This window comes from Corvus hawaiiensis, chromosome 8 (assembly GCF_020740725.1).
Source record: "Corvus hawaiiensis isolate bCorHaw1 chromosome 8, bCorHaw1.pri.cur, whole genome shotgun sequence".
Taxonomy (NCBI): domain Eukaryota; kingdom Metazoa; phylum Chordata; class Aves; order Passeriformes; family Corvidae; genus Corvus; species Corvus hawaiiensis.
In genome coordinates, this window is record NC_063220.1 from 36,586,585 (window position 1) to 36,613,708 (window position 27,124).

Below are 27,124 nucleotides of genomic sequence, written 5' to 3' on the forward strand. Positions count from 1 at the left end.
CTCCTGAAAGAATTCCTGTTCTCTGCTTTAAACAGAGTGGGAGAAGAGAAGGCTCCAGAGGCAACTCCAAGTCCATTCCAGAGCCTAAAGGGGCTCCAGGAGAGCTGGAGAGGGACTGGGGACAAGGGATGGAGAGACAGGACACAGGGAATGGCTTCCCAGTGCCAGAGGGCAGGGATGGATGGGATATTGGGAAGGAATTGGATGTGTTTATAAGGACCTGGATTTTCCCAAAAGCAAGAGGTGAAATGAGCCCAGCACCTGAGCAATTTGATTTTTAAGCCCCCCAATAACAAGTTTCAAGGTGCCTCCCTCTATCCTGGGTCTCTCCCTCCCCATTTGGAGCGCTGGGGTCTCCGCCCTGTGTTTCCCTTTGGCGCTGGGAGAAAGGGGAAACCTCCAAGCCAATCCATGCCTGGAGGCCCAAATGCCTCTTGAATTTTCCTGAATTCCCCCATGGCACTGTCTCAGTTGGATAAACACTGGAGAAGCAGCCCCCAAATAGCCCTGCAGCCCCCCGTTGTGTTGTCCATCCCTGGGATAACTCACAGGCACACGGGAAAAAGGACCTGGAAAGAGCCAGTCAGAGAATTTCCTGTTGAATATTTCATCTTGGGGAAGGGCAGAGAATATATTTGAGTCGAAACAAATTACAGATAAGTGCCTGATGTGTTTTAGGGTGGGTATTTTAGAAGGATAAAACTTGTTATGAATTTCTCCTTGGTTTCTGAGTTGACAGCCTTCATGAAAATATGTAAAGTACTTTAATGAAAACCTCAGGCAGTGTTTTCTTGTTATTTTTCTTATTTGAAGCTGCCTTTATCAGGAATAAAATAGCAGATATTGAAAGCTGTGTGTTCTGCTCTTCTCTGTTTGTTTGGGAAGTGAAAACTATTTAAACAAAGGAAAACGTGTGAGATTAGTTGCTCTTCTTAATCAGCAATTAAGATATGAACAACATCGTTAATCTTCTATTTTATGTTTTCCAGGTGATCAACATATAATCTCCACAGCTATGGCTGAGAAGTGCAGTTAAGGTACTGTGGTAATTCCCTTTTAATATGGGCATGTTTTTGCTGGAAATGATTCCCAAAATCCTCTCTCGAATAATTTGTAATAACCTGTATTCCTCGAGGCTGAGTTCACCTCTGGATGGTTTTCATTTGCCAATTTGTCCACTGCACTTCCTGAAAACAACATTATTTTTTTTCCCTTGTTTCCTGGTGTTGAATTCAGGATTGTTTTAGGATGTCTGTACAGACACACAATGAGAACCATGCTTCCATGATGAAGGTCATGTCTTTGAAATATTAACTCCAAAAATGTGGTGGGGAAAGGATGAAAAACGTGTCCCTCTGGAATGCTGGCTGCTTTGTGGCACCGAGAATTTGTTGATTGGAATGACAAGATAGAAATCAGCTCCGCAGCTCTGCTGGACCACAGGGAAAAGAGGTTTTGTTTTGTTGGGAATGCACATCTCATGACCAGGATTATCTCCCTTCAAGTCGTGTTTCCACTTGTGGAATTCTGGCAGGAGGGGAGGAGGAGGAGGAGGAAATGTGGCAGGTTCCTTTTCCTGGCCACTGAACTCAGGTTCCAACGTAAACTGCAACGAAGGAAAAGTCATTTCTTTCCTAGGAAAAATTCAGATAAAGATTCAAACCTTGATGAGCAATATGGAGCAGTTGTTCTCGAATGGCGGGAACTAATTCTTGCCACAGCAATTGTCAGGGCAAGATTTCCATTCCCCTTCTACATCCACATCAGTTTAATGTTGCTGTCAAAGGAGGGAGCTGGAAAATCATCCTGCAAATCCAATTCTCCTTTTTGTTGGGATTTTTTGTTGCTGAGTCTGCATGATTTATTTGGCTAAACATAGCAAAGCTCTTGCTTTTGTTAGTGACTTCCTTTGGAGAAAGTGAATCCATTACTTTTCTGATCGTTATCTCTGGTCCCTAGCAAAAACCTTTCATGTTTATTTCCATCTGGGAATAATGCATTCTGATGTGAGAACACTGGGCAAAAAGAGATCCTGGGAAGTCCATGCAGATCTGCTGATTTCTTGGGTCAGGTTTGGAACAGAGAGTAATCCAGAAGATCCTGAGTGAAAAGTGGGATAAAAGGGAAAATTCTGCTCAGCAGGTGATTTTATCTGAGTACCAGGCTGGTTCTTTTTTGCTGAGCCAGTGAACATCTCACACTACAGAGATGCAGGGGGCTTAAGCTCTCTGGATTTATAGGCAGCATTTATTCAGTGCAATTCCCAGAGGAAATTATTATTGAAAGCGGAGATGGCACAGATTAATACAGGAATTATAAGGAGCTGGCTAAGGCAGATAAGGAGCTGGGAAAAAGGGGGACTGGGACAGAATGAGGTAAGCTCCAGGTGCAGGGGAGGAATCAGAAGCATTCCTGAGGGACAGGTCTCATGAGCAGCCCTCCCTAACACTTCTTTAGTGACTTTGGTCAAGGTCTTTGATCCAGGTTTTGAAGCTCCTGTAGTGCTGTGAAGGACACAAGAATTACACAAAAGAATTTTGTTGACTGTGTGGATTAGTAGAACAAATGCAGCAGAAAATTTAATAATCATAAGCCATTGTGTTAGGGACTAAGAGCAGGGGGGCTGCTGTAAACAAAACAAGAGTTTCAGCATATGGAAGTTCAATTTTTTTTTTAGGGAAAGTGTTTGGTCGTAGCATGTAGCTGAAGATTTCACAACTCCAGAATTTGCCAGGACACCTGTTCCTCCCAGAGCTGTGATTTACTCTAAATAGTTCAGAGCCTAGGTATGTAATAAAGGCAGAATAAATAAAATTTTAGATCTGAAATATCAAGTTCTGAACCTGATTCCATCGAGTTTGAATTGGCTGCAGGTGTGAATCCAACCTTGCCTGAGGAGTAGGAGGAAGGTGCCAGACTAGCAAGAAGTAGGTTATTGTAGCAGCCTTGGAACTGATTTTCATGAAAGTAGCCCATCTGCCTCCTCCCCTCCAAAAATCCCCAAACAAACCAGAAAATGGAACCAAGCCAGGGTGGATCTCGGGCTCTAAGTGAGCAGTCCTGTTCCTTGAGGTAGGAAACCTCTGCTGGGGTGGGGGAGCTGCAGCAGCTCAGCCACAGGGACAGAGCTGGAGGCAGAGCCCTCCCAAGGGGAGCTCCAGGAGGTGGCTGGGGGATCAAGCTGTGCAGTTCTGGCTACAGGAGGGAGGAATTCAGCACGATCTGACTGTGGGGCACCTCAGCCTCGTACAGAGGCAAACTGGCGCCATCAGTGCTCACCCCACCTCGCAGGAGAACCAGCACGCAGTGTGGGGGTCCGGCTTCCTAAAGTGTGCATCAAAATACACTGACACCTGCCTTAGGAGGCACTGGCAGTGCGTGGGGACCAGGACAAGGGCTTGGTGTCCTCAAAGGAAGCTTCCTGGAGGAATTCAGGGTCACTGGAAGGTTTGCTGACACAGGGGCATCACTCAGCAGTCTTCCCTCTAGGTGAAGAATCCTAAAACTACTGAGAAAGAGGAAAAAGAGGGGGCATTTTGTCATAGAATCCCAGAATGGTTTAGGTTGGAAGAGACCTTAAAGCTCTTCTAGTTCCAGCCCCCCTGCCACCTTCCACTCTCCCAGGCTGCTCCAAGCCCTATCCAACCTGGCTTTGGACACTTCCAGGGATGGGAAATCTGCAGAGTAGCACCCCCAGAGTGATACCAAGATGATGGTTAAAAGGAGCAAATGAACCCCGAAATGGGTCCTCATCAGTGAAACAGGAGTATGATCATCACAAGTGTGCTGTGCTCTGTGTCCGACCCTCTGAGGATGTGGGATTAAAGCCAAAAGGATGAGAAAGAAAAGGAATGCTCTACAGATCAGTGAAAAAATTGGTCAAAAGATAGGAAACAGAAGGCTGGAGAAACTGAGCAGTTTCCTGAGTGAGAGGATGACAGCAGCAGAGTCTCCAAGGAATCTGCACAAACCTGTGATACTCAACTGGTAAATGAGCTGCGAAAGACATGGGGTGTGCTGCCGGTGCTTTCTCCAGAGCACTGGAGCCGAGTGCTGACTGTGGAAAACTGCAGAAGGATTGAGGCAGAATTAACTGCTGGGTAAGGCTGTGGCAGGTGAAATCCCCTGGAGGTGGATGCAAAGGGAAGAAGACAAAAATCCCACCCTCGGGTGATGAGTGCTGAGCTGGGCATTGCCACTCACTGGCCAAGAGCTGTAAAATACAAAAGATGCCTCTCCCAGAATCATCATCAAGGAATCATCCCAGAATGGTTTGGGTTGGAAAGGACTTCAAAGCCCATCCCATTCCATCCCCTGCCATGGGCAGGGAGACCTTCCACTACCCCAGGCTGCTCCAAGCCCCATCCAGCCTGGCCTTGGACACTGCCAGGGATCCAGGGGCAGCCCCAGCTTCTCTGGGCACCCTGTTCCATGTTATCTTTAGTTCTGGACATTTCATAGCAGGGCCTGAAAAATAGAAATCCTTTTTGTTAAGGAAGTGTGTGAGCTGCAAGGTTTACGACGAAAGGAAGCTGTAACATTGTGGGGATTTAAAAAACAAACAGAAAACTGTGTGCATGTGATAAGATGGAAAATGGTGTCACTGTTACATCTAACAGGGGCCTAAAGGACAGATGTTCCCAGAGAACAGATATCCATTAGAACATGGTGGAAAGGGGGAGATTTTGAAAGAGAGCCAGAACCTACAGATGGAAACTTTAAATAAATAAAAATCAACTTGTAAGTAGCCAGTATAAATAATGCAGGAGATGTGTAACATGTTCTGGATTGTTCAGAGCAGCAGACAGACAGTCCCTGCATCGCAGAGGGGTTGGGAGGGATGGAGCAGCCTGCAGTGGGATCAGCTGAGAGGGAGTCAGAACCTCCAGGACAAAAGGAATGTCAGGATTCCAGGAAAGAGCAAAGACTTTGCAGAACTGGTTGTTTGAACAGTGATTTTAATCTCCCTGGTGCTGTCCAAGAGTTAGTTCGGGGATGCTCCATCCCACAGGAGTTCCTTGGCCTATTTTGGAGATAAATAAAGGCAAAGGAGAGAATATCAAAGGACACTGCATGTTTGAGTGTATGAAGTGATAAAAGATGTGTGTCCCACCAAGCCCCAGGTGACCTCAGTGGCAGCAGAGGGAAAGTGCTTTTGCTAAGCCACCCATCCAAACTGTTCAGGGATTGCTGATTTTAAGAAACCATCCACAAGACTCAGGAGAATTTAATGTCCAAGCAACAACCAAGACAGTGTTCCCTTGGAAAGACCCCCACACTGACAGGGAGATTGTGCTGGTTGGGAAACAGAGGACAACTGTGAGAAGGAAAGGGTGAAACTTTGTGTGTCCCAATTGCCTGCTGTCCTGCTCTGAGGAGAGAAATAATTTAGCTTTGGACATGGAGGACCAGGAGCCTTGGGTGAGGATGGATGAAATCGTGGTTTTCCCAGCAAATGCAGTGACCCCTCTTTTGAATGGGAATGCAACTTCTCAGTCTTTGTGTAGCTTTTACCCCTCTCCAAAAAAAAAAATCTCTGTGTTGCTTGCAGGGCTGTCCATCTCTTCCTTTCAGTCCAAGGGTGTGCCTGTTGCCACCACGAGCTGGAAATCCAGTTCTGTAACCCCTTCCACACAAAATCCACAGAAAATCAAGAGCACCCTCAGCAGCCGTGCAGGAGACATGGAGCTGAGGGTGCAGTGACACAGCCCAAGGACAGGGTCATCCAGAAGGGCCTGGACGAGCTTGGGAAGTGGCCCATGGGAATCTCATGAGGTTTAACAAGGCCAAGTGATGGTGCTGCCGCTGGGTCTGGACAATCCCAGATAAGAGCAGAGTCTGGGGGAATCCTCCCTGGGAGGGTGGGCAGGCCATGGCACAGGGTGCCCAGAAAAGCTGTGGCTGCCTCTGGATCCCTGGCAGTGTCCAAGGCCAGGCTGGACACTGGGGCTTGGAGCCATCTGGGATGATGGAAAGTGTCCCTGCCCATAGCAGGGGTGGTACTGGATGGGCTTTAAGGCCCTGTCCAACACAAACCGTGAGTGGTTCTGTGATTTCTGCCTTATTTTCCATTCCCTTAATGCCTCGCTTGTTTTTTTGCATGCCAGCTCTGCAGTTACACATTACCAAGAAAATATCTGTATATGTTGTGTTCCAGCTCTCACACACCACGGGTGAAATACTGTCATTAAAGGAACCAATTTAAAGCCCCATGTTATTAAATAAATGCTTCCCGATAAACATCCTGATAGGGGCTTGATGCAAGAGGGAAGTTGCTGGCAAAAGTGTGTCATAAACCAACGACTTCACATTAATTAACAGAGGAGAAGGCTTTGCACTTCCTTATGCTAAAAACCAAAGTGAAGAAATTATTTTAAACAACTTCAGCTTGTTAGTGAAGCCTTGTGTCTGGGGAATTTGCCTGGCTTCTTAAAAAATGGGTTCTATAAAATGTGTGATGCATCGTTGAAGTGATTTGATTAAATAAAAGGCTGTACCTTTTTGGTCTCTGGCTTCTGGCAACTTGGGTGATCTGGGAATCAGACATTCCCACTCTGCACAAGTCCCTGACAGGAGGGGGCAGCCGGGGGGGTCGGGCTCTGCTGCCAGGGAACAGGGACAGGACAAGGGGAAACGGCCTCAGGCTGGGCCAGGGGAGGCTCAGCTTGGACAGCAGCAGGAATTTCCCCATGGAAAGGGTGCTCAGGCCTTGGCAGGGGCTGCCCAGGGAGCTTTGGAGTGCCCATGCCTGGAGGTGTTCCAAAAACATGTGCATGTGGCACTTGGGGACATGGTTAGTGGAGAACATGGTGGTGGTGCTGGTTGGTGGTTGGATCTGATGATCTCGAAGGTCTTTTCCAACCTTAGTGATTCTAAGATGTTCTCAGACTTCCCTTGTGCTGCTGTGTTAGAAGCCAGAGCAGTGTGTTCAAGGAATCTTAAGGGCAAGGCTGATCCTTTGTGACAACAATAATGACTTTATTCTTCAGAAATTAGGATTATTTTGATAAATTTTGCTGCAGGAGCTGCATTGCTGCTATCCCTCCCCTCAAAGCAGTGGTTTTAGCACATTAAAAATGGTGTTTTAATGCAGTGCTGTTTTCTTATTGCATCTGTCTCCCCAAGTAACCCAGGAGCTTGATTTCTCCAGCCACAAATTTTCCTTATTTTCACCAGGATCTCCATTCCCTGCACTAAAACAATGCCATAAGGAACAAAATGTTGGTTGCACTGTTGGTCACGGCAGTGGGAGCCAGCCAGGCAGCAGGATTGCCTTTGCCATAATGTCACTTCATTCTAAAATTAGTGCTTATTGGGGTTTCCAAGAAGAGGAGTGGAACAAAGAAATACAAGTTGGTGTTGTGGTTTATCCCAGCCAAAACCAGGACAGGATGGTTTTCAAGGGTATTTAAAATTGGTGGAAAAGAGGTGCCAGTAAGAGAGATTCCCATGTGGAAGTCAGAGGGGATTTGGCAGCTTTGACTCCCCCAAGAGGAATAGAATCCAAACCTGGGCTTGTGCCTGGGCATTCCTTGGAGGACGATGCTCTTCCATACCTGATTTTATTCTCTGGATATATTTCTGTCCGTATGTTAAAGAAATGAATCCTTCTGAAGATTCATTTTTGATTTAGGCTGGGGCCGGTCTTTTCTTGGTTAAAACCTTCCATTATTATTTCTGTGGACGGTGTAAAAGCCTTCCCTGACCTAAGAGTAGAACCTTTCCCTGGGAAGAATAAATAACATGCACACTGACCTTTCAGTCCCAAGGAGAGTGTCTGCTTAAGAACTTCACAGCTCCTTGCCTCAGTGCAGGTTGACATTTGCAAGGTTGATAAGTTGGTTATTTGGATGTAAATCGACAGGGAAGGAAAACCACTTTCAATAGTTGTGATAAGAGTCCACTTTTTCTCAGTTTAATATAAAATAATGGACAGGACATCACAGAAATGCACCATCACTGCCTAATTTAAATAGTGGCTGCTGTTATGTATCAGTCTGGTGGTCTGAAAAGGAAAAGAGTTAAAATTTATTTGAATAAAGAGAAAGAAAATTCCTATCAGGGAGTTTGCTCACTATGCCTTAGAGCATCTTTGCAAGCAACTATGTGTGGTGGTAGTGTTTTAGGGATTAGAAGGGCTGTGGAATATGAGTCATCCTGAATTCTAATCGAGATGTGCAAGCATCTGATACAGAGAAGTGAGAAAAATGAAGGTTTGGGTTGTTTTTTTTTCCTTTATTTCTTCCTTTGAAGACCCTGGATCTCATCCATGGTTCTGAGTGGTTGGCTCTGGCCACAACAGCAACGGCTGCCCACACTCCTTGTTCTTGGTTTAGCCAAAGCTGCTTCCAAAATCTTTAGGAATTTGGTCTGGGCAGAAGCGGGTTGATGTATTATCATGGGATATCCTGAGTTGGGAGGGACCCACAGGGATCATGGATCCATCCCCTGGCCCTGCACAGACACCCCAACAGCCCCAGCCTGGGCATCCCTGGCAGCGCTGTCCAAACGCTCCTGGAGCTCTGGCAGCCTCGGGGCCGGGACCATTCCCTGGGGAGCCTGGGCAGTGCCCGGCAGCCTCTGGGGGAAGCACCTTTCCCTGATCTCCAGCCTGAGCCTGCCCTGGCCCATCCCCAGCTCCCAGAGCAGAGATGGGAGCTGTCCCTCAGGAGAAGAGGTAGAATGGCAAAATGGCCCTACTGAACAACCTTGTGCTCTATAATTCTCCATCTGCCCATTAACAGATCTTCTTTTTGGAGATATGGGCAGGATGTTGATGCCTTGGGTTTTAACTTTCATATTTTTCAAATCCTGTACTGCCCAGTGTGTAACTGAAGTTTCTTGTAGCCTGCTAACTTCTGCTCTTTCCTGCCAGGTAGACATAACAAAGCCTCTCCAGGCCTGCTCTCCAAGGACACTCAGACCGTCCTAGGCCCAAAATGTGTAAACCAACATCTTAAGAGGGGAGTGAGCTTGGGGAAACTACATCATTAAAATGAAGCTTTAATTGGAGAATTAACCCTGATATGCAAATGAACGAAACTTACAGAAGTGTGAAGAACTCATGACCTGTCATCCATCTTGGGGTCCATCTTGGCGGCAGCCTCTGGCTCCCCAGGGGAACCTTTGAAGGCCTTTCAAATAAATACCTGCCTTTCTTCCCTTATTCTTGTCTAGTCTCTGTTTTTAGGTAGCCTCTCAAGGCACCAATGTTACTCCCACACTGCTGTTCTGGGCAGATGAAACTCTTTGTTTAGAGGCTTCCCAGCTTATTCTATTCTTCTGACCCTCAAGGACCAGTGGCTAATCCAGTGTTTCTTTAAACATGACTGTTTATAAAACGGTGCTGGGTAAGACTCAGCTTCTGAACCCTCCATGGTCACTGCAAACCTTGACTGCTTACTTGGAGAGGGCTCCCAAAAAAACATTCCTTGGACTCCCTTGTTCTTAAGCACACACAGGCTGCTCTGTGCTGGGAGCTGTTCCAAACTGCTCTGGAGCTGAGGCAGAGCGTCCTGTTCTCCTGGCATCCCAGCAGACTTTGAATGGGACATTCTGGAACTGTACACATCGGAAGGCAGAAGTGGGAGCCTTTTACCTCTCTCAGCAGTGCCTGCACAAGGCTCCAGGTTTGCTGCTGTGGCGGATAACCCTTCCCCCTGCTCTGCTCATGGCTCATGGGTGCGAGAGCGCTGCCTTTGCTGCCTGTTCCTCTGCAGGATTTACCTGTCATGCCCTGGCCTGGGACACAGACTTTTCAGGGATGAAGCCTTTGCACTCAGCTCCTTCTTCAGTCTCTTCTGGAGCATTGTCTTGGACTGGTTGTGTGTTATTTGCGGTGTGTTCTGGGCTTTGTCCCTTCCCCAAGTGAGTGATTCCAGGTTCTGCATCATGCCTGTTGTTCTGTAAGACAGGGATTGAGATCATACCCAAAATTAATTCCCAAGGTAACCTGGAACTCTTACCAGGACTGATCCACCACTTCCTAGCCCTTGCCTTGAAACTGCTGTTAAGAGTCAGAAAAGAAGTGGTGTAATGCATAGAACATTTGCTAGATACACATTAGGCCCTTCTGGGACATTCCTACATTTCATTTATCCAAACTTTCCCCTGTTCTCACCTCAACCCCTGAAACTCGCTATTAAATTTGTAGGAAAAGAGCCTTACAGAACACATGTTTATTTTTCTGGTTCAAAATTATTGGCAGGCCTCCTTCCTGAACATCAAGGCAAAGCCAACCCCATCTCCTCCAGCCTCTGAGAGCTGCGAGTCAGCACAGTGAAACAGCCCAGTGCCTTTTATTAGATGTTGTGTACTTGACAGCCAAGTCAAATGCCAAGCTTGGGAGAGCAGTAATTCAATTCCTGCCTGAGTAATACACTGAGTGTGTCATTCCTGTCCTCCAGAGAAACCTGTGACCTCTGCCGTCAAGGCCAGCTGAAAATGAAGAGGTGCCTCCTCGGAGATGAGTTTTCCAGGGTAATATTGGCAGTGTCTGAACCAACCCCCCTCCACAACCGTGTTTCACTTTCCAGAGACTTTGGAACTGGGGAATAAATGAGAGGCCATATCTGGTCTATCTCCAGAAAAACAGGAGACATAGAGTTGTTATGACAACAGAAAGTAAAGGGAAAACTGATTTCAAAGTGGTCATTTTGGAGCAAATCCAGAGGAGGCACCAAGATGATCAGAGGGATGGAGCTGAGAGAGTTGGGATTGAAGCTTTGGGGTGAGCTAACTGGTCAGCAGCAGTGTGGAAAGGGTTGTTAAGCACTGGAAGGGGCTGCCCAGGGGAGTGGTGGAGTGCCCATCCCTGGAAATGTTCAAAGCCCATGTGGATGTGGCACTCAGGGACATGGTGTGGTTTGAACTCAGTGGTGGTGCTGGTGGACGGTTGGATTTGATGATCTCAAAGATCTTTTCCAACCTTGAGGATTCTGTTTTGTTCTATTTGGTGGCACCTCCTTGGTGCAGAAAGCGGTGCTGGAGAGGGAGGGTCTCTTTAAACACGAGCAGAGCTCAATTTTCTTGAGATGACAGGAAGATAACCACAAGACTTTGGTGGGCTGAAAGAAAATACATTTTAATGATGCTTTTGCTAAGGCAACTCCATCAAAGCCCCTGGAGTTGCTGCTTCCTCCTTCTCTGTATACAAGTGGTTTTACTCTTCTGCTACATCCCAGTGTTGTACTTTACTCACAGGAACTGGTCTCTGTGTGGCACCACATGGCAAAAATCCCAGAATCTTTAAGTCTGGAAAAGCCCTCCAAGGTCATCCAGTCCAAGCTCTGCCACCAAACCATACCGCAAAGTGCCACATCCATTCAGGAATTTGCTTGGGATAAATTCCATGTGCAGTTCTGTTTCACTCCAAGGAAAATTTGCAAACAAAATTACTTTTTTCACATCAGCATCTTTTCACCTAAATGTGCTGTTCATGGGTGAGACTGTATTTAATAAAGTAGCTTGTTTCTGGCTAGTTTATAAATTGAATTAGCAATATATAAATTGAATTTCACCATCACATAGGTGAGGAGTTGGGGTCCAGGCATGTGCCAAGAGTTAGGCAATTTATTCCATGAAGATTCCCACTCTGCTTTTTCGGGATCAATGCAAGATTTCTCCAAGGGCACTACAATCTCCTGAGAGTATGAGGAAAAGAGTTTCACTTCTGTCATTGAAGGAGTAAATGAACACAACCAAATGGCCAAAGGTTGTTGCAGTGGGGATCCTGCAACACGCATATATCAAACCAGGAGTCCCGTGGAAAGGAAATATATATGGACAGACAGATTCTTGATAGCTGTTTCAGAGATGTTTATTTCTCCAGCCGCATGGCCGGAGCTCTGCCCAGGAACTGTTCCAGTCACGGGACCAAGGGTCCTTCTGCCCGCGCAGGGAACACAAACCAACCAATGGGAACGAGGCTGAGCAGGGGCAGGAAACCCCGTGCCTGTGCCCTCAGGGCCCCTCTCCCAGGGCTACACGGCAGGGGAGGGACCCCAACATCTCACCCGTTTTATTTTAATAAAAGGAGAATGAAAACAACTGGATAAACATAACAAGAACAGATTCAAGACAAAACAAGCCACCCTCCTGAGTCTTTAAATGTCCAAACAGATTCTCTGGAACATCTTAGGGCTGACAGAAGGGAGACAGAATTCTCTGAGCATGCTTTGTGGGGAAACTGAGGCAGGAGAGGGTTTAACTTCTTCCCTCCCCCTTTTCATCCCCCACTCGGCATTGGAAAGGGATTTTTGGGGAAACAATTGGCAAAAGCATGGTTTTGTGAGGGAAACCATGGGTGAAAAAACGGATTGGGAATACACTGGGGGTAATAGGACATAGGGTAAAAGGGAAAGGTGGGATTAGGAAAGGGAAACTGTAGGGGGGGCTTACAATGGAGATACTGTCTAACATGACTACGATTTTTTGCATATATACTGCCTTTTACAGGAACACCATCAGGCCCAGTGACCTGCGATGCTTGTAACCCTTTTCTCCCTAGTACAATATTAAATTCCACCACCTCTCCATCTCCCAAGCTTGGGATGCATTTTTCAGGGTTATTCTTTTTAATAGCAGTTCTATGCACGAATATGTCTTGCTGGTTGTCACACTTTGTTATAAAACCATAATTTTGCTTAACATTATACCATTTTACTACCCCTAAGGTCTTAGTTGCTATGATCTTTTCCTTTTTCCGAGTGGCTGCTGTTTTCTGTCTCGCTGCGTCTTTGCTGTCTCTTTCGGTCGCTCCCGTGTTGGAATTGTCGGAGCTGCTGGTGCCTGCGGGCTCTTCCCGGGGTCGCGTTCGGGGCTGCGCGGGCCGGGCCGGGCCACGCCGCTCAGTTCTCCGTGCGTCGCCTCCTCTGGTCGCAGCTTCGCTGCCGATGTCGGGCGCTGCACCCACGTCTCGGCCGGGCCCCCGAGCGAGGACTCCCCCGCGCCCCGCTCCAGTGCGCGTCTCGGCTGGGCGCGGCTCCGTTCCACCGCCATCGCCGCCAGCCGCTGCCCGCGCGCCGCCCCTCTCAGTCGGGCGTTCACGGGGCTCGCTCCACCACGCACTGCACAGGACCGGGTGGGCACCGCCGGGTCCCGCCGCTCCCGCCGCGCCTCGCTCCGCCACCGACACTGCGGCTCGCGTGGCTCCGCCCGCGCGCAGGAACTGCCTCGCTGCTGCTCTCAGAGCGCTCGGTGCACGTGGCCTGGGCCGCACGGTCCCTGCGCCACGCTTCCCTTCGCCAGGACACAGCTGACATTGCTCAACAGTCTCAGTAACTAAATAATATTCACGAAAATATTCTTCCATCGGCATATATTTTGACTCCAATATTAACTGTGTCCAAACGGTTTTCCAAAAGCCCTTGGTAAGAATTAAATCCCAAGAAACATAGAAAAAGTTCTTAAACAACCATGCCAGGAAGTGTTTCAGTTCTTTTTGAGCTTGAATCAAGCTAAAATTCACAAATCGTTGTTCAAGAATCATTTTAAGTTTAAGATAAATGTCCATATGCGGCTCTGAGAGCCAAGAGTCTTCCCACGGTTCCTCCATAGTTTAGATACGGAATAGCAAAGCAAAACCAAGAAGAGGAATCCAAAGTTTCCAGGGTTTACTCACACAAATCAGTCGCTTAGGGATCGGGGATCGTTCTGCTCACAAATCTCCACCATTTGTTGCAGTGGGGATCCTGCAACACGCATATATCAAACCAGGAGTCCCGTGGAAAGGAAATATATATATACAGACAGATTCTTGATAGCTGTTTCAGAGATGTTTATTTCTCCAGCCGCATGGCCGGAGCTCTGCCCAGGAACTGTTCCAGTCACGGGACCAAGGGTCCTTCTGCCCGCGCAGGGAACACAAACCAACCAATGGGAACGAGGCTGAGCAGGGGCAGGAAACCCCGTGTCTGTGCCCTCAGGGCCCCTCTCCCAGGGCTACACGGCAGGGGAGGGACCCCAACAAAAGGTGATGGTGAAACTGTTTTAAGGAAAAACTTCTAAGAATACACTAAAGGATTGCCCAAGAGACAAAGAGGTCATGGGATGAAATGGGATTAATTCATAGCAGATTTGTAAGTTTATTATTTACTTCTTTCTTTAGGTAAAATGAAACTCTGATTATTCAACTTCCATCCATATGGAAATTCCTCAAAAGCTGACACTTTGGGTGTTAAAACTGTAGTCGGAACTTGATGTTAGATGGGGTTACAGACCCATCAGATATCAAGTACTGCTCATATAAAATGAATTTTAAATACCCTGGGGTTTCTACGGGTTGTAGAATATCAACCCAAGGGGTAACTCCACTCCTCCAGCTTCTGAGGGGTGAAAAACTGCTCAAGCTATGAATCCAACCAATCCATCCAAGCTCTGTAATCCCAGCTTCAGGAATCTCCTACACCATCTGCACCTGATCATTGGAAGGACATTTCACAGTGGAATGGTGATTGGCAGTGGGAAACATTGATGTGAAAGAATTTAACCCAATCTGTTCAAAATGGGCAACTGCTCGCTGCTGTTAAAACTCCATCACATGTCATCCTCTAGGACCGGGACCAGGATTCATCCAGATGATTCATTTTAAAAAGAAAAAAATTATGCAGGAAGAAAACTCTGCAATCTCTCCTTTTTTTTTCCTGAAGAAACACAGAATAGCCAGAATTCCAACACAAAGGCAAATTGAATATGCATGGCCTTAATTTAACATCTCATTCAATGTGTCCCTCTGTCCTTTTTCCTTTTAGACTTCCCAGGAGTTTTTCAAATGTAAAAGGCAGAGGAGACCAAAACAAAATGTGAGCAGATACCACTTGAAAAAATACAATAGGTAAAGACATCCTTCCTGCTGAAGGTGACAAAGAGCCTTTGGAAAAATATCCTTTCCATGCTTCTGCCAGCCCTGGTGGGAGACTCTGCTGTGATGCCTGGCACTGGTTTTAGGATAAACCTTCATTTTGTCTGAACAGATGTAACTGATCTGCAGCTATTCCAATCCATTCCTTGCACACTTGGGATAAAGGAAGGCAGGATCACTCCTCAGCTGAACAGGATAAAACCTCATTGGGATGAGAGTGGTCTCACCCATCAGATTCTCTGGGATATAGATTGTTCTTTTTTTTTGGAGCCAGTAATGCTTCTGTCATCAACTTAACCCTTCTTGCCTTTTGCCTCCTTCCTGATTGTCCCATTTGTCCCTGTCACCAGCTTCAGCATGACCTCTGAGGAGTCTTAAGCAAGAAAATTTCAAGGGTAAAAAGGAGAGACAATGAAAAGGAAAGCAAATTCTCTCTCTTACAATAGGGTTTCAAATAAATTCATTTACTGTTGGATACTGACATTTTCTCAGTTTCACCTAAATCAACCATTGTTCAAAAACCGAGTGGACATGGTGGTATTCAGTCCAAAGCTGGAATTGATAACCTTGGAGGTCTTTTTCATCCTTAATGATTCTATTGTTCTACTGAATCCTAATTTCAGTGAATGAAATTTATATTGCTTGCTCCCTTTTTTGTTTTTTGGTCAGTGTCATTGTTTTATTCAGAAAAGTGCAAAAGGAGGGTTGGGCTTTCTTGCCCCTCCTAGGTTGCTCCAGGTGAATGTCCTGCTGCTCCTGAAAATGTGGTTGGGCTGTCTCTCTCCCATGCCTGGGAAGGGCAGGAGGAGCTGCTTGTGCTGGAGTCATGGAAAACAACAACTGCGTGCACAGGGTTTCTGGTTCAGGCAAAAATCTACCGTTTTATGGCAAAATAAGAACAGAAATCTGAATGTAACTGAGTGAAACTCTTGCTGTTTGAAATTGTGAAATGCCTTCATTTAGGTACAAGGTTTGTTCTCTTCTTTTTTTTTTTCCCTGTTGATTTATGGCAATGTTTTCTCTTAATTATCCTCTGTTTTCTAGTTAAAGAGAAATAGACTAAGAATGAGCACTCATTCTGAAAAAGAAAATATCTCCTTGAGCAGAATTGATTTAAAGCCACCTCAGCACTGTTAAAGCTCCTAAGAGCCACTTCAGAGCATAGGCAGGTTCTTTGGGCCAGTTCAGAGAGAGAAGGAAAATTCCACTTCTGCCTGAAACCGGGGAAAATTCAGCTGGGGTGAGTCCAGAGTCAGGCACTGATCAAATTCCCTTGCTGTTCTTCTGAGGGAAAAAACATGTCTAATATCCCAAATAGTGAATATACTTAAATATCTCTCCAATGATTTTAAACAAACATGGATCAGGAATGAAAGGTCTGGTGGAGCAGGAAATGAATGTCACAACCCTGTTGAGGTTCTAAGCACTCTGGTGCTTACCCTGTGCCCCTGATTTTGTCTTTTATGAGGAAAAGCTGAGGGAGCTGGGGCTGCTCAGCCTCGAGAGGAGCCCCAGCTGAGAGGGGCCCTCAGCCCTGGCTGTCCCTGGCTGCAGGGAGGGCTCCGAGCAGGGCCCGGGCTCTGCTCCGGGGCCCAGCAATGGCACCAGAGCACCGGGCAGGGCCTGAGCCCAGCAATTGCCCTGCCCAGGAGGCAGAACTGCTGCCCTGGGCAGTGCCCAGCCCTGAGCACATTGGCCACAGAGGCTCTGGGCTCTCCTCCCTGGGGCTGTTGCAGAGCTGTGTGCACACAGTGCTGTGCCTGTGCTCCGGGATGGCCCTGCTGGAGCAGGGAGGTGCCACCAGGTGCCCTCTGTGCTCCCTGCAGCCTGAGCCAGTCTGTGACAAACACACCCACACCAGCATAGAGAGCAAAGCAGGGCTGTGGGACTGAGAATTAAATCAGCTGATGCTGCCCAAAAGCACAGCTGAAGCTGGAGGTGGGTAGATACCAACAGTCCTTGTTTGGATAATTTGAGATACTCCTGATGCTTTATCCCTGCAGAGGACTTCTCCAGGTACCCAGCCAATTTCAAACACAGGGATTTTGCTTTCACTTGTAAATTGTGGTGTAGGGAGACACAAGTTCATTTTGCTCCAATTAAAGCTGGAGAACGGCAGTGCTGATGGTGGGGACTGAAGCTTTCCCCTGTTCCCATTAAGTTCACTTGGATATTCCAGGTTTTTTATTTCGATTTTTAATGAGCTCCTATAATAAGCTAAAACAAATGGCAATGCTTGCCAGAAGCTTCTCAGTGCACTTGCTAATGAGAGAATGAAAATAGATTTGGGATTGTTTGTAGAAGTCTTTGGATTAAATGTGTTTATTTTTGAGTGACTTACCTCCCTGTCTGAATATTAACAGTATATTCACAAAGCTCTGCCTCTTTTGCCAGTGGCCTAAGAAGCCAAATGGTTTCCTGCTGCTGTGCAATTTTATTGCTAGACTATTGATTTTACTAAGTTTTCTGCACAACCATATGGTTAAGAAATTTGAAGGTGAGAGGCCATAAAATGGAGCAAATACCTCTGAGGTTTTGGGTTTTGTTCTTCACAGTTATCATCCCCACCTTACATAATCTAAATAATTATTTTTATGAGCAGGTAGAAATGATAAACCACAGCAAATACTCAGATCTACTAGCAGAGACCTTCCTTCCTTTCCAAATAGTGCTTTCACAAGGTCACATCCAGAGGAGGAGTGTCTGGAAGGGACCAGGCAGGGGAAGCAAAGCCTGAGAGCCCTCAGCTGCAGCACCTCCACTGAGAAAGTTCTGTGCAGCCATCCCTGCACCTGCATTTGTGGCTTTGCACAAACTGGACTTTTTGGGTGAGACCTATCTTTTCATATTGACTCCTTTGGCTAAAATGGAAACCTCTGGTCACAGGAATGCTGGGGAGAACTTCAGCACAGCATTTGGATCACTCCCAGGGGAGCAAACCATAAGCAAACGGTTGCTTTAAAGAATCCAGCTTCTCTTTGTATTCAATTCCATGATCATTTTCCAGTGGGAGAGACAGGAAAATTAGGGTTATCCCAGCTGCTGCGCTGGCCGCTTGTAGAGCAGGCTTTAATTCTGCCTGGGTTTAGCTGAAGCCTCTCTGCCTGGGCCAGGGAGCCAATGGCTCACCCCTGAGCAGGAGATTTGGTCTTTGGGATGATGCACCTGAGGACCCGTTTTTCATCATGGGAAGATCCAACCTCTCACTGTGGTTGGGAGAATTTCCCAAGCAGTTGGACTTGGCTGCAATCTGGTTGGAGAGCACTCAGGGGTGACTGAGAATCTGGAATAAAGGCTGCATGGAAAGAGAGGAACAACCTCCATCCCAATGGGAGCTGAAGGTTCCAGCCAGGCTGGGGGGTGCCGTGTGATCTGGTCTGTGTGGGAGAGTAAAAGTACCACTGGCAGTGCTTTCCTCCTGAAACCAGGAGTGCCCTCCTTTGTGGTGTGGGCTGGCACTCAGCAGGTGGGTGTGGATGTGGCTGTGAGCACCTTCTGTGACTGATGAAGTCAGAACAATATTTCTGATCTCCCCAGGGCCCATCTGGTTTTATTTTGTTGTTGTCAGTTTTTGAATCATGATATCACAGAACCCTTAAGGTTGGAAAAGACCTCCAGCATCATCCAGTCCAACCTTGGACTGATTCCACCATGTCCAAGTCCCAATCTTATTGTTCTTTCTTGCTTGCACCTGCCTTTTATTTTCACTTTTGACTTTTCCTCATTTTTCTTTTTTTACCATTTCCTTCTCCGTTCTGGAGAAGGAAGAGTGCCATCACCAAAAGCAGATTTCTCCCAGGAGAAAGATTCCTCCAGACTCTGCAAACCCCCTCTGAAATGTATCCCCACAGTACTGTGACATACAGAGATCTACGTAACAGGTGATAGCAAAAGGATTTTGTTTCATTCAGCTCTGAGCACGAATAGCATTGTCCCAGTTTTTCATTCCTACAGGCTCTCACTCTGGGACACTGTAGCAACTCTGCTGGAGTAAGAGGAAGGCTCAGAAGTCCATGTGAGTGTCTACCTTCACAGATATGCATTGCAAGAGCAGCCATTAGCTCTCCATCCCTTTTTAAATCCGAGGGAACTGATACAACCGGCAACACTGATGGGAAGGAGATGAAACGGTGGCAGGGGGAGGAAAAAAAAAATAAAAGTATCACAAACAAGGTTCAAACATGCAGCAGGTAAGAGTGAATTGTCAGTGTCTGACTCCTTGGGAGCAGTGGCAATTTATAACGCGGTGACTCAGCTGGGAGTCTGGCAGAAGGAGAAAGAAGCACTGGCTCCCTGCTTTGATGTCTCTGCCTTTCTGGAGGGGCTGGATGCAGCAGAGACCAGTGACTCACTGGGGCAGCTCCCAGTTCCCCACCCCAGCAGCTCCAGACCGCGGGGCCTTTCCGTATTAACACCCTGGCATCACCTTTAACACACACATTTTCAAGCTTTATTTCGCTGCCTTCCCAGCTCCTGGTGGTTTCGGTGCCTTGGCAGATCTAATCTGCATTCCAGAGGTAAACAGGGCATTAATGAAGGTGTGGAGAGCTCGGTGGTAATTGCAGAGCCAATTTCGGAATTGCACAAGGTTTACAGAGCTGGGAGAAGTTACTAGAGCACGGCTGAAATGAGGTGATCATAAGCACGGGTGCTGTATTGATTAATGCTCTCATGTGCAAGATAACGCAAAGGATCCTGTACCTGCTGTAATGCTTTTATCTGCTGTGCCTAATTGGAGTTTTACCCTGGATTTTACATATTCCATCAGTAATGAGTTAATTGTATATGCCAAATGGATAATGAAGTTATTAGCAGTGTGCCTGAAAGCCACAGAGGAATTATCCAGGAGGCTGCTTTCTGCTCCGGGTCCTGGCTGGTTTGATATTAAATTGATATTAATTTGAGCACTGATGTTGCACTGTTGTATATTGTGTAAACACTCAGCTTTGCTCAGCTGTATTTTCCCTTTTCCTTGGCTTAATGTGGCTTTCCATGGAGGAAGGGGAAGCCTTGTTTGCCCATGAGCACCATGGCAGTGGGAGGGCCAGCTGCAAGTTTTAGTTTAGGTGCAAGATTTCTGCTGGGAAAAAAAAAATGTAAATCCCAAGGGAAGAGCTCTGCTGTAAAGCCTGTCAGTGCAATCTGCCAGAGAGCCTGGGATTTGGGCTTGGAAAAATCCCATTGCAGTAATCCATTAATCCATGGAATTACCTGGAAGCTTTTCAATATGGGGAAGTCATTAGATGAGATCCCAATGTTTTTTTTTAATTTGCATTTAATATTTACGGCTCTTTCTGGTGCTTGATTTTCTTTTATCCACTGCCCTCTACAGGTCTCATGGATGGAGTTAGTCTGAGGGAGATGAGGTTGCAGCAGTGGCTGGCTCTGGCTTTAAAAGAACTGCAGAGATGCTCCCAGAGCTGTTTACCACGCTCTCTGGGAAGGGAAAAAAAATATTTACAGTGGGAGAAGTTCAGGTTTTAATACAGTGATGGGAAATTCCAGCTTTTATGGGTACAAAAGCGGGATTCCTTCCTGAAAGCCTCCCTGCTTTATTCCAGGTGATAAGAGCTATGGCACGACGTTATCAGTGCATCAAATGTTTGGCTATTTATCCCTTCTCAGCGTATTCCTGCTAAAAACCGTTTTCAGGGAGAGATCATCCTTGTGGATGAACTGAGAAATGCTGCTGAACCTAAAAGTCTTGCTCTGAGTAAAAGGAGGGGTGAATTCCAGGCTCCTTGTGGTTCCCATCTCACTGGGTTCTGGGGGCCTTTCCCTCTCCTGCACACTGGGAACAACTGGTTTTCCATGGATTTTCCTTACGTTTAATGAACAGGAAGTGAAACTGCAGCACATCCCCTCATAGGGACGTTTGGGAATCGCTCTCCTCTATCTTGGCTGCTGCTTTCCTGAAGTGATTTGCATCTTAATAGCTTTGATGCTGCTATCAAAGAATTTTGGGAGAAGGACAAAAAGGCAGCGGCGTGGAATGATTATGTGAACCTCCCCTCCCGGAGAAACTCGGCTGAAAATAGAAACATTGGCTTCAAAACATGCCAAGGTTTCAGTTCAGGCTTTGCTGTGCCCACTGGTGCTTGCCATCGCTCTGAGAAAGGAATACAAATTCAGATTTAGCTCTTTGGTGGGCACCACTCGGCAGAACTGCTGCAATCACACGGCTTGGCCAGTCAGGGCAAAGGCAACATGTTGGCGTTGAGTTAGGAAAACTATCCCAAACTTCTCCGAGCACCCTCCTGTGAGGTGTTTTTAAGACATTGTGGTTTCCCTTTGAAGTTAAATCAAAGCTGGCTGGAACACGGGGGCTTCCCCTGCGCCAACATCCAAGTGAGGAGCCCGCTATGGGGATTTTTGGATGGACTAAAGTGTGGTGTAGGTTGGAGCAGTTCCTGCTGGGGATCCCACATCTCCCCGGCGTGTACAGTCATGCAGACTGTCTGCAGCCTGGTGCCTGAAGTGGCTGCTGGAACAGCCACACCATTCCTGGATTTCATGGTTTTATCCTCCAGGAGTGCAGTTTCTGTGCTCCCAGAGCTCCCTGCAGTGCAGAGCTGAAGGACAGTCCTTCAGAAGTGACCTGAACTGGAGCACTCTCCCACATCAGCATCTCCATCCTCCCCAGGAGAACAGGATCAATCCCAGATCTCTGGTGCAGTAATTATGTAGCCTCGGTAGATGTATTTATTTTATATGATCCTTATCTCTGTGATTTGTCTCTCCCATACACACCCATTAATTTATTTTCCCTGTTCCAGATACAGTTATAGATAGTTTTAAAGGCTCTGTGGTTGGAGCTTTGGTTGAATTGTATCTCAGCACTGGGACCTTCCTCCCCAAAGTGGATCTGTTCCTAAATCATCCTCCCTAAAGGACTCTCCCTAAAGTTCCTGCAGCTGTGCAGTGACACTAGAAAAGGCACAGACATAACCAGAGCTGGCTCTGCTCACCACAGCACCCAGAATTTGTCAGCTGGGTTTGAAACTTAGCTGGGGACAATGGAGTGGGAAAACGAATTTCCAGTGTTCTGCAGCTTTGCATTCTTCTTAATTTTCCAGTTGATTGGGGATTTGGTGCATCCCAGGAGAATTTGCCTGGTATCAAAATCTTGAAGCACAAATAAGCCACTGCAAGTTGTCACTTACAGCAAAATGTTCTATTATGTTGAGGTCTGTGGGATTTAAACAGAAAGGAGGGTGGAAACACTGGCCATTTTGCAGGAGTTGTGAGCACAGAAATGAGGGTAAGAAAAGGGTAAAATACCCAGGGAGAATGAATCCAAATAACCACAGGTGCCAGCAGGATGGAAAAGGCCAGGTGGGTACATTTAGGATGCAGGCAGGTACAGGACAGAGGTCTGTGCTCATGAGCTATAGAACCTCTGGGAGAGTGGGAAAAGAATTTTCCTTCCTTGGACATCAGGAGGAATTTCCCCATGGAAAAGGGTGCTCAGGCCTTGGCAGGCGCTGCCCAATTTGCATTCCTGGGCTTCCCACTGGCAGCTGGGACTGCCCTGCCTCACGCAGATCGTGACCATTCCAATATTTGGGGAGAAATGTCTGGGGTTTTTATTGCTGAACTAACAGAGCCAAGTTTTCCGAGAGCAGATGTTGAGAGGTTGATCATTTAGGTGTCAGCACCAGCCTGAAAGGCTCTGCCAGGAACACATCAGCTTTAAGCCCAGAGCAGGACAAAATGTGTAGAATCCGTTCCTTGCAGGCTGTTGGATTTTTGGATCGGCACTGACTTTTACAGGGAAGAGAGTCGGGTCTAATTTTGCTGTCATTTTCCCCAGGTAGTTGTGTCAGCCAGGATACGTTTCCCACAAATACATTGCTCTTCCCATTAATTCTACCCACAGGTGGCTTTGCTGTGCAATTCCCTCCCTGCACGCCTTTCTGTGGTGACAGGGTGGTGTAAACCCTGATGTTCTCCTTAAAAGATACAACAGAAGTGGGCTGAAAGCAGATCCTCTTAGCTGAGTGCTCAGCTCATGGAATTCTTCTGCCTTCACATGGGTAGAGAGTACCCAGAAACACAGAAAAGGACATTGCTGCCCACCTGGACCGGCACTAACAGGTCCCTCAGGATGCTGTCGAGTGTCTGCACCTTCATTTATCGCTTCCTTGACATACCCTCGAATAGGATTTACAGCAGAGAGAGCCGTAATTTCACTTAAATGTATTCATGAAATAAAACGCAGCAGGGAAATACGGTTCTCCCTAATTCCGGACCTCTTGGAACTGTGATTCCTTCCTGAGCCTCTGCTTAGGATGAAAACAGCTGCCCGGCTCCAGCAGTGCCTGGCTCGCTTGGCCATTGATGCAGAATTTTGTTTGGGTTTGTAATTGCTGCTTAAGGCGGTAATTAATGCATAAATATGCAACTTGCCACATCTCAGCTGAGGTTATTCGGGCTGAGGAGCAGAGGATCTGGAGGAGAGGAGAGGGCTGGTGGCTCTGGGATGGGCAGGAACAGCAGAGGCCTGGGCTGGGTGGGAAAGGTGGGGACTGGGACATTGGCTTGGGCAGCACAGCCAGAAATAAAAACCTCCCAGCGCTGGAGCTGACCTGTAATGGGATTAGATCTGAATCACCTCTTTAATTACAGTTTGAAAGCTCTGCTTTTCTTTCAGTGCTCTGTGATTGCTGCTTAAAAATGCTCCTGGATTGTTTACCTTGATGGAGACCAAGATAATCCTCAGGCTACTCCAACCACTCAGGTACTCCTAGCAATTTCTCCGAGCCCAGTATTGGCTGAACTGATTTGTCTGGAATCAAAGAGAGGGTTTTTGGGGTTTTTTTTCACCTAAACGGGAGCAGAATTCTGGCCAGGTTGATTTTCTCCCAGATCAGCTTTTCTGCTCCCTGGTTTAGTCCCTCCTTCACGTGGCTCCCATGAAGGCAGCACTCCCTGGTGTCTCTCCCCTCCAGACCAGAGCCTTGGCTGGGATTCCCCAAGGAAATTGTCCCTCTGCACTTGCAGCAGTGGAAACTTTTAAGGTCACTAACAATTCAGAGATTTCCAACCTGGAATGAAGTATTTCCTGGAATTTGGGAATCTTGAAATGTTCTCTCCTCTGGGAGCAATTATGTTAAAGCCAGCAAAAAGGAACAATGATTAAGCAGAGATTGATGTAACTCACCCAGGCCAACGCTCGTGGGCAGATCTCTTCCTCCTAACCTCGAGGTGCCTGGGGGACATCCCCAAAACCCAGGGGAAGAACCTTCACACACTCTGAGGGGAAAAACCTGCCCATTTGAAAGTGGGAAGGGAATTCAGTAGTTTAAAGGGGTTCCCTGCCAGTCCTGTATCTCCAGGTCAGTTTAGCAGCTTCTCTGCCAAGTCTTGGCCTCACTCTCTGCATGTTAAGTCAGGTTTAGTTGCAAGGCTGGATTTAGCATAATTCACACCAAAACCAGCACACGGCCCTCACTGACAGCTTGCAAATAGAACATTGTGCCAGCTCCTTGAGCACATTCCAAGGGCAGAGAAGAGTATCCTGCTCCACTGCCCTTGGCCCGGGTGTCTCCAGAGCCCCCAGGAGCTGTTGGACACCTGCACCCAGCAGAGCCCAGCATCAGAGCTGCTTTCTGCAGAGAGGCCCCATGCTCACCAGCAAGGTGACATTCCAGCTCCTGTGGAGCTCAGAAACAAATCCAGCTGGATTTTGGCCAGTCTGGGGACTGCATGGAGACTTGTGCCTTGCTCCTATTCCTTGTTCCAGCAGCAGCTCAGGAGGGGCTGGGCAGGGAATGAGGGACAGTGGGATGAAGTGGTTGAGGTCGTCTTGGATTATTTCATCTCTCGGATGAAAACGCCACAGATGTTCCCAGATCCGTAATTTACTTGGACAATTTATTCTTAAACCCTTTTTTTCAGGTTCAGGCCAACGTCAGATGGGAAAGTGCTGAAATCCCAGGCTGTGCTGAGCTGCCAGAAATCTGCATTTCAGTTTGGGGCTGGATATTTTTGTAACTCTTCCAAGTCATTCCTCCCAAGGGCTGTGAGGTGGAGCAGGGAGCTTAGGAGGGGTACAGCCACCTGCTGCTGTGCTTCTGTCCCTTGATTTGGAAGTGTCGGGGTGTCCTGCCCCAAGAAAATCACCTGGATACACACTGGTAACTCCAGGTCATCCCCAGGGGGCAACATAACCTTGGAAGTGCAATGTGGCAGAAACTGGTGTTGTCCACTAATAGTTTGGGGTTTTTTTTGAAATGTTCTGGAAACATCCCAGAACATCCAGAAATCCCAACATGCAGTTTCAAGGTATAAAGCAGACACAATGATTTCCTTACACGACCTGAAAAAGATTCTGAGCAACCATTCCTTATTAAATGGTATTAAAATGAAAGGTGGTGGCAGTGGCACGCTCTGGGTGCTGGGATTTTACAAAGTGCTGGAGTAGCAAAGAGAACTGGGATGAAAAGGCCGAACGTTCCTCAAGCACTGTTCTGCTGCTGTTGGAAGGGACCTCAAATCCCATCTCATTCCCACCCCTGCCATGGGCAGGGACACCTCCCACTATCCCAGGCTGCTCCAAGCCCCCTGCAACCTGGCCTGGAACACTTCCAGGGATGGGGAGACCTCACTTGTCTGGGCAAGTTTTGCAATCTTCCTCAGTTTCCCAGTAACACAAGAGAATTCTGCACTCAGCCTTGCAGGCTCTGAAGGAAATTCAAAGACACTGTCGGCTGGGGAGGATATGATCCTTGATATTGCAGAAGTGTAGCAGGGAAGTCAAACAGACTCCCTCAAACAGAGGCTGCTGTGGAAAGATTTTGGGGGTAACAATAGCCCTGGGAAGATTTTGGGGCAAAAGCAGCCCTGATGCCCTGCTGGAAGTGCACCCAGGGCTGGGCAGGGAGGTGAGCTGGAGGATCTCGCTTGCAGAGGAGCCCCAGCAGGAACAGAGAGTGAAGGCTCACCCAGCTGAGGACAGGGCAGACACGAGGACAGCTTGTTGGGATCAGAAAAAGAGTAAAGTGGAATTAAGGCTCTGTCTGAGTAGAAATGAGAGGAGTGCATCCCTGGAATGAGAAGGGGCTGCCTCGTTCTGCAGGAACAGATGGCTGGGGGTGTGTGGAGCCCAGGGTAAGGCACTGACAGGGCACACTGGGGTGTCTCCTCTGTCCCACCACGCACAGAGCAGGGCTCCTCCAGCACTGCCTCACATCCAGATAAATCCCGGAGCGTGACCGAATGGGGATGGACTGACAGGAACAGGGACAGGCAGGTGGAGTAGTTGCAGCCTGAGTTCATCCAAGGTCTGGTCCTGCCTGTGGCTCCTCGGTGGCCAAGCTCCTCCAGCTCACCTCCCTGCCCAGCCCTGGGTGCACTTCCAGCAGGGCATCAGGGCTGCTTTTGCCCCAAAATCTTCCCAGGGCTATTGTTACCCCAAAATCTTTCCACAGCAGCCTCTGTTTGAGGGAGTCTGTTTGATTTTCCTGCTACACTTCTGCAATATCAAGGATCATATCCTCCCCAGCCGACAGTGTCTTTGAATTTCCTTCAGAGCCTGCAAGGCTGAGAGCAGAATTCTCTTTGTGTTGCTGGGAGACTGGGGAAAACTGAGAACCTCGCCCAGAGCAGCTGTGGATTTCCCATCCCTGGAAGTGTTCCAAGCCAGGCTGGACATTGGGGCTTGGAGCAGCCTGGGATAGTGGGAGGTGTCCCTGCCCATGGCAGGGGGTGGCACTGGATGGGCTTTAGGGTCTCTTCCAACCCAAATCACTTTGGGATTCTGTGATTCTGTGAAGAGATGTTCAGGGAATTGGAATTGCAGAAGGCTTTTCCTGCATTTGATTTGGCTTTCCAAGAGGAACAGTGTTCAAATGGACACAGCCCTGTTTGCTGCATACTGTCCCAAATCGAGGGACAGGGATGAGTGGGACAAGGACCAAGGTACAGGACACTTTTTCTCTCTCCCTTGCTGTGTGGTTTGGCAGCTGAGACACAAAACACTCTTTCACTGGCTTCTTTTTCCCCCCCTCTGAGCATTGGAATTTCGAGTTTAAGCAGAGAAATAGCAAAAAGAAGTTTGTAAGGAGAAGCTTGAAAAATGGACGGGCAAAATTTGGAGCACTGTGGAGATTATCACCCTTCCTGTTTTATTTTGTGGGGCTGCTTAGAGTTTATACACTCAATGTGAATAAACAAGAGAGCCCCTGCAGGTGGATGAGCCAGGGAAGATGGGATTAGGGATAAAAAAGCTGAGCCAGCTTGCTGGTCTGTGTCCCTTTTGCC

General features: G+C 47.5%; 1 protein-coding gene across 8 annotated transcripts in view; it reads left to right on the plus strand.

Moving 5' to 3' along the window:
* The window catches only part of PCDH15 (protocadherin related 15), a 711,356-nt gene that overhangs the window by 286,492 nt on the left and 397,740 nt on the right, over positions 1 to 27,124 (plus strand). For all 8 annotated transcript variants that reach the window (XM_048310467.1, XM_048310468.1, XM_048310469.1 and 5 more), the window contains one exon: positions 990 to 1,037. The gene's annotated coding sequence lies outside the window, so the exon portion shown is untranslated. The remainder of the gene's footprint in view (positions 1 to 989; positions 1,038 to 27,124) is intronic.